The sequence below is a fragment of the Pygoscelis adeliae genome, unplaced genomic scaffold (assembly GCF_000699105.1).
Source record: "Pygoscelis adeliae isolate BGI_AS28 unplaced genomic scaffold, ASM69910v1 Scaffold211, whole genome shotgun sequence".
Classification (NCBI taxonomy): domain Eukaryota; kingdom Metazoa; phylum Chordata; class Aves; order Sphenisciformes; family Spheniscidae; genus Pygoscelis; species Pygoscelis adeliae.
This window is the reverse complement of record NW_008824143.1, coordinates 1,129,370-1,137,308: the sequence shown is the minus strand read 5'-3', so window position 1 is coordinate 1,137,308 and position 7,939 is coordinate 1,129,370.

The following is a 7,939-nucleotide window of genomic DNA, read 5'->3' as shown; positions in this document are numbered from 1 at the left end:
TGCTGAACCCTGTTGTGGAAATTAGCATCGCTGGTGATGCTGTCAGGTAGCTGAGTGCTACTAGACAGAAAAGATGATTTATTAGCGCACATGAAGAAAAAGTTACAACTTGTAAGAATGAAGGTTTTGTTTGGGGTTATTTTTGGTTTGTTTTCAGCTTGGCAATTTGAAGGCTAATGTCTTGAACAGGCTTTGAATCAGATCCTCATAGATAAACTAAATGAGAATGAACCCCAAGTCATTTATTTTATGTTGCTGCTTCTGTTGCCTCTCTTTTGCTGTTGCAGAAATCCCAGCACAGGATAGCAGTAGACACTGCTCAAAGCAAAAAAAACCACCACAAAACTAAACCAACTTTCAGATACTGGGGACACTTAGATGCACAGTTGCCTCTCCTGAGGATCAGTGTAAGAGTTGGCATTTCATCCAAGGTAATAATCCATATAATAATAGTAATAGTCCACAGTCCACAGTGGAGAGACAGAGGCGTTTCTGGGGGTGATTCAGTCCACGCTAACATAGGAGTTGAAGAAAGAATGGGGGTCTTCAGTGGTCTGTCTTTCCGTAGTCTTTGGATGACTGCACATAGGAGGACATAATTTGCTACCTCAGGCAAAGCCCGTGGCTGTTGCAGGTGGTGTCCCTTGAAATGCCAAATGAAAAGTAAGGTTATAACACCTGCCACCTGTATTTTCAAGAAGTCTGTGGCAGGCAGGACTCAAAAGTCTATGCTTCAAACAGCATATCAGTTCAAGATGAACAAAGCTGTGGAAGAATTCATCTGCTTCAAATGGAAGCAAAAATGTATTTTCTAATTTTGAAGAGATGATAAAAAAAAATTTAAAATAACGCCATTAAAAAGAAGGTGAGAGGATGTCCTTTTAGCAGCTCTGATGCCAGTACTCTGACTATGAATTATTTTCATTCTGCTTTCAAGATCAGGGAGGTAAATGACCGGTCAATGTGAAGTCTAGAATACTATCTTTCATTTTTATGCTTCTTGACCCATGAAGTCAATAAAAGATGTCTCAGAATTCTTCCAGCAGAAGTTTCTAATACAATTGTGATACAATTGAATGAACACCCCAGGAGAAACGAACTCTGCAAATACACATCAAATCCCAGACTGACTTTCCACGAGGCCAAAACCCTGCTATTTCATGGGCCTTTTGTTTTACACAGAAATGGCCCCACTACTACTTGGCATGAAAATAATCTGAATTAAATTGAAGCCTGTACCTCTCAGAGCTAAAACCCACAAATGTTTGCTTGTTGTCTTTATTTGCCTGAATTTTATTAAGTATGGCATTTCAAATTGTTCTTGGGGGCAGAAAGGACAGACTTTTTTTTTTTTTTTTTTTAGATTTCAGAAGTCTGAAAGAACTGAGGAATCTCAAACTTTCCAACACGAACAGTGATCAGTGGCTTTGGCACCTGTGTCAAACTCTACCAAAATTGTTCTGTCTTTTCTCAGCTTGGTTACACCGTGCCTCTTGATTCAAACTACTTGCATACTCGGGTAGTATCTGTAACAGTACCCCAGTTTCTATTTGGAAAATACATATAATAAGGAGGACTACTGATACTTGTTTGAAAAATAATCTTGTCTCAGAAGTAGTCTTTTTCAGCAAAATAATTTAAACTAATTTTCAGATAGCATGTGTTTGAGTACTTTTGCTGACTTCATTTAACCTACACTGGATTCTATTATTTAAAAATCTGGCCAATTATATAACGAATGACAAAAATAAAGAAAAAAAAAAAGGGCCTTATTTGCATATCTCAAAGTAATTGCAGTTGTACAACATATAATCAGAATAGTGAGTCTCAATGTGAATGTGAAACTGCTGAACAAAAGAAATCTTCATTAGCTTTTTAAGCTTCCAAATTTAATAAAGCAAATGTCACTTTGACAGGCTGTATAAAACAAATGTGGCATTCACCCTGTAGTTTTAATACACAGCTGCAAAGAATTGGCTAAGTCAGTGGTTACAAATAATCTTTTAGTTGTATAAATATCATACATATTATTATGAATGTACACCTGAGTATGAGTAATCCAAAATTAATCTGAAGAACAAATATGTACATTTCATCTGAAACACATAACAAAAATCGCCACAAAATCCTTTAATTAGGTTGGCTAGATAACACAACTTTTCTTTCTCCAAATTAAAAATTTTCATAGATGTAATACCTGGTTCAGTCTTATATTGATATATTCAGTATCTCAGTAAGTAGGACCACGTATACCTGTTCAGTGAAGTTCACCTAAGAATCCTAATTCAAGTCCACTGTAAGGAATCTTGTTAGGGAAGGTTTTTATTAAAGAGCCTTTGAGCTCTGATGCTGCATGATATTTAAGTCTGAGTTTAATAGTTTAAGTGCCTATAATTAATCACAGCCCTGTGTGCAATACAAAAAAAAAAAAGACAGACGTTAAATGGATTTTAACTTTTTTTTTCCCCAGCCACCCTAAAGTAAATCAAACACAAAAGATCATGGAACTGTCATATTTCACTGTCAGACATTTCTTTATCATGAGTTTATAAAGACACAAACAGGAACTGTGTAGAAAATTCTAGCGGAAAAAAATTAAAATAATATAGAACCACAGCATTCAGTTTAGAAATATATCTGAAATTGTCAAATATTAATACTGTTGAAAAACCAGTATAAGATCACTTTTTTCAATAACTTTCTCAGAAATGTTACCAAAGTGAGGTTCAGTACCCATCTGTCTGAATTCACTGGGAAGACTTACAAGAGCAGAAGGCAGATGGAGGCTGCATACAGGTGAGCTAAGGTGAGCCACCTCGCATTCCCTCACACGCTGCTTTACATTACAGGATAAAACCAAGCATCAAAGAGCAGAGGTTACAGCCTGAGGTGGGCCCTCAGATAGCAACTGGAGCGGAAACTGAGGCTCTGCCCAGTGCTGTGCTGCTGCAGGAGGTAAGGTTAGTAAGAGCCCTTAAGCTTCCTCCTACCATGGCATCCTAAAACCGTGTCTGTTAAAGAGACAAGTTTCTTCATTTTGGGTAGAATCCTTTCCTGGTCAAAGCCCTTCGGAAGTTCCCTGCCTGTCTAACATGATCTGACCTTCAGACATTACCACGTAACACAACCCACAGGACAGAGTAATTTCTGAACTGCACGGTGACTGCATCCATGTCAAGTCCCATAATGAAAAGAGGACAAAGCATGAAAGATCTAAACCAGTTGAAGTTGATCATCTTCCACTGTCCTCTTCCAACTTCTTTTGTGTTGTCTGGAGAAGATCGACACACTCTACCACAATTTTTAAGGCAGTAAGAGAGTAGCTGTTTGACACATCACTAAAATCCATGGAAAATGTCTTGAAACCCTAGGATTTCACTGAAGTGAATGCAGAATCAGAATGAGAACAATCATGAGCTGTAATAGCAATTTTGATCCAAGCCACATACAAATATTCTAACCTTTAAGTTCTGTTAGCAATTTTAAAATGTCGAGAGGTATGTCAAGTTCTTAATAACCAAGTCTACATATTTAATTTTCACAGCCCAGATATCCAAGAGAAGAGAGTTATATTAATTCCAGCTGGACCCCAAATTAAGATCTGTTGAAAAATCATGATCTATCTTCCTCTTAAACTAGGGATTAGTACTTGGCTGGTCCACTTTTTAGCTATATACTTACTGATTTTTTAGAACACCTACTGCACTGTTCATTTTAGTTTAATTTCAAAGCAGTCAAGCGCAATAGAGCTCTGCAAGATTATCATGTTACATCATTGATCTGCACTAGCAGAAGACTCAATTTGCTCAGTAATAAGCAACTTAGGTCAAAGGCCATGACTGAGAATAGACAAAGGGTATCATTTACACCCGTGTCAATCAGAAACAGCTCTATTGAAATCAATTGAGTTATATTTGTGTCAAATCGGTGTGAAAGAGAATTCTCTGTTTGCAGAATTTGGATTATGTGGCAGTCAGGAATTCACCTTTATTAGTCTGTAGCAGGAAGCATTACAGACTACTAAGTTAAAATACTCGATCTGCTATATCAGCTTTTTGACCAAAATGGATTTTATTCTCTTATTGGTGAATCAAATTCATGTCACTCTTTCAGCTTACTGGCTTCCATTGCATTACCTGATCTGCTTCACTGTGTGAATTCATAGATTCCACAATTTTGCATTAGAGAATTAATCTGAGGCAAGAGAATAGTAATTCATGTCCTAATTTAAAGAAAAAAAACCCCACAAAACAAAAAGCCACCTCTTCCAACTATTTGCAACTATTAACAAACTTTTGGATATGCAAGATTTTGTATTTCTTGACTTTTGATGTTCATAGAGTCATGCACTTCCAATAGTTCTAGAACACATGCAATTTTAAAAGCATATTCCTGACTATACAGTCACCAGATGATTTACAGGAAAGATTTAATTTGTGAATTTTAATTTGGTCTGTTCAGGGATCTGGTTGAAAGAATTGCATGGGATACAGTTCTGGAGAGAAGAGGAGACCAGGAGAGCTGGTTTATTCTCAAGGATCACCTCCTCCAAGCTCAACAACGGTCCTTCCTGATAAGCATGAAACCAAGCAAAGATGGCAGGAGGCCTGCATGGATGAACACAGAGCTCCTGACTAAAACATAACGAGGCAGCATGCAGGAAGTGGGAGCAGGGACAAGAGGCCCACGAAGAATATAAAGACATTGTCTGAGCATGCACGGTTGGGGTTAGGAAAGCCAAAGTCCTTCTGAAGTTAAATCTGGGGAAGGATGTGAAGGCCAATAAAAAGGGTTTCTACAGGTGTATCAGCAGCAACAGGAAAGCTCTGGAAAATGTGTGCCTGCTGCTAAATGGGGTATGGGACCTGGTGACAAAGAACACAGAAAAGGTCAAGGAACTCAGTGCCTTCTTTGCCTCAGTCTTTAACAGTAGGATTTGCCTTCAGGAATCCTAGGCCCCTGAGACCAGAGAGAAAGTCTGGAGCAAGGAAGATTTACTCCTGGCGGAGAAGGTTAGGGAAGATTTAAACAAACTGGACATACACAAGGCTATGGGACCTGATTGGATGCACCACAAATGCTAAGAGAGCTGGCCGATGTCACTGAAGGCTTGTTTATCTTGACTTCAGCAAGGCTTTTGACACTCCCTCCCATAACATCCTCATAGACAAACTGATGAAATACGGATGACATAAACAGACAGTGAGGTATACTGAGAACTGGTTGAACTGCCAGGCTCAAAGGGGTTGTGATTAACAGCACAAAATCCATCTAGAGGCCAGCCACTAGTGGCGTACCCCAGTAGTTGATACTGGCACCAATACTGTTTAACTTCTTCATTAATGACCTGGAGGGTGGGACAGAATGCACCCACAGGAATTTTGCAGATGATACACAACTGGGAGGAGTTGTGGATACACCAGATGGTTGTGCTGCCATTCAGAGGGACCTTGACAGACTGAGAATTGGACAGACAAGAATCTGTGCTGCTTTTGGCCAAAACCAGATGTGGCATGAAGAAATGATGCAGTATTTCCCAAATGTGCATCCACTTAACTGGCACTGTGTTTTTGTGATTGATTCCATTAAACTTCTCAAGAAGTAAATGGGGAAGGGGGAAGAGGGAACATTTCATATGAAGAATTTATGTCCTACTTTGTTTAATTCAGAGTAAATGTAAGAACGCAAGTCATCTTATATACTACTTACGTCTTACTTCCAGTTTAAATTTAGCTGAAATACAACACAGAAAGCAAGACAGAGAAGACTTTTTGTTGCTTTGTAAATTTTAGTAGACATGGAAAACATCAGATAATTTATCTGAGTGATGTGGTCTATCACATACCAGTAAATATAATCTTAGTAACTATCCTTTGTGACAGCCACTTAATAGCAGCAGAAAGCGTAGAAGTCATAAATTGTGTTTCAAACCCATTCATTTGTTTACAGCAGCAAGTTCTAGTCTTTCAAATTCATACCACCTAAAATAATGTTTTCTTCCACCACACAACAAGCCATTTTTTTAGGGCTGTTCTGACCCAAACTAGTACACTCATTTATGCACATTTTGAAATGCTGTCATTATGAGGTTTAACTATTTATCATACTACAAACGTGTTCTTACACAATGATGAGCCAAAATAAGAAGAAACACTGACAAAATGGAGATCAATAACTTTGACTATTAGTCTATATAGCTCTTCTTCCTAAAGCAATTCATTTGCACTTATCTTCAGATTAAATGAATCTTCCTCTGGTGACCTTATTGATTATAAATGCAACCCGAGATGTCCACCATAGCCTAGGATGACTAATGTGAAGATATAAAAGTCATAGAAGGGAATCATGCCCTCTACTCTGTAAAGCAGTATCAACAATTTCCCCTCATCAAGATGACAGACAAGTACCAAGAATCGTCAGAAAACCCCAGGAATTGTTTAAGTGACGTGAGGTTATATTGTTATGGCATACAAGTGAAACATTTTAAATGCTTTTTAAATAAACTATAAACTGGATACATAAAGGTGAGCCTACCATATCTCAGATCCAAAACTTTAAATGAGATACTTCTCAACCTGTTTATGTTGTCTCTAAATACAGACAGTCCCAATGCTTACTGTACCAAACGTTTTATTATTTCAAACAAACTTCTGTACAAAAACATCATAGCAGGCAAAGAAATTCAGTGACTTCGGCAAACAGCACATGACAACTCACGGAATGCTTTAAGGTTTACATTTTTATTATACAAGTGACAAATAGCTTTCCTCTGGGCTACTTAAAGATAAGACTTCATTGTTTGACAAATAATCGCAGGTGAAGCGTGTATTAACTTCAGTTACCAAAGCTCAACAGAATAACCTGTCATCCACCTAGATTTACCTAACTGGAAGTGACTATGAACAAAGCAGGATTTCCCCTAAGATACATCTGTAAGTGTCCCCCCATTAAAAATGGAGTTTGTAAACAGTGGATTTACTACTGTGAAAAAGCAGTGTGATCATTGCTTCCAGAAAAAGAAAAAAAGACTACCGTGATTTCTAATTCTGTTCCTGACAACATAGCGATCTGCTGCTACAACTGCAGATGTGTGACATGAACGCTGGAGTGCCAGTGCTGTCCAGAATCACGACACATGTAACGTTGGTTACATGGGTTCTGATCAGGCTTGAGAAACCTCATAGTGGTCGTTCTGCTCAGAAATAAACCCTAAGGCAATTTCTACTCCAAAGAACTCATGATATTAATACTGTTTAAGGACTGAGTTCAACGACTGAATTTGTCACAGTGCAGCTGAGTTTCAGCAGACCAAATGCACGTTCAAAGTCTTAAGGTAATGTTTTTAGAAGTGATATGCATGAAAAATCCAGTGAGAGCACACAAACCCTGATTTACATGCAGAGGAATAAGCAAATACAAATCTGAATCTGTGCACAAGCACTGGAGTTTTCACACATACATGCAAGCAAAGTACACAAAATCGAACACATTTTCAGAACGTGACCTCTGCAAGAATATGTACAGCAACTGCAGACCACCCAGAGGACACACGTAACAGAGCATGAGCACTTTGCTGCTTTTGGCAAAGTATTTCTATTCCATTGACTGGAAAAATTACTAGAAAGAACAAACAACTCGGCAAGGAACTCAACTCCTTGAAGCATCAATCACATCTTGAAAACCAATGAAGAGCAGTCAGCTGATATATATTTCTGTGTTGAGACTGAATCATCTAATGAATAATACTATCAAGGAACTTGATGGAGTGCCTAAGAACAGCTCAGCTCTTAAAACTTGTTTATATCATCCCTAGTCTGATGAGGTCAATTTGACACTAGGGAAGTTTGCTGCTACAAAAGAGTGTTCTGCTTTATACCAGTTTATCACAGTAAAAAATTACTTACCGGGTAGAGCTGTCTGAGGGATAATGTTCATCATG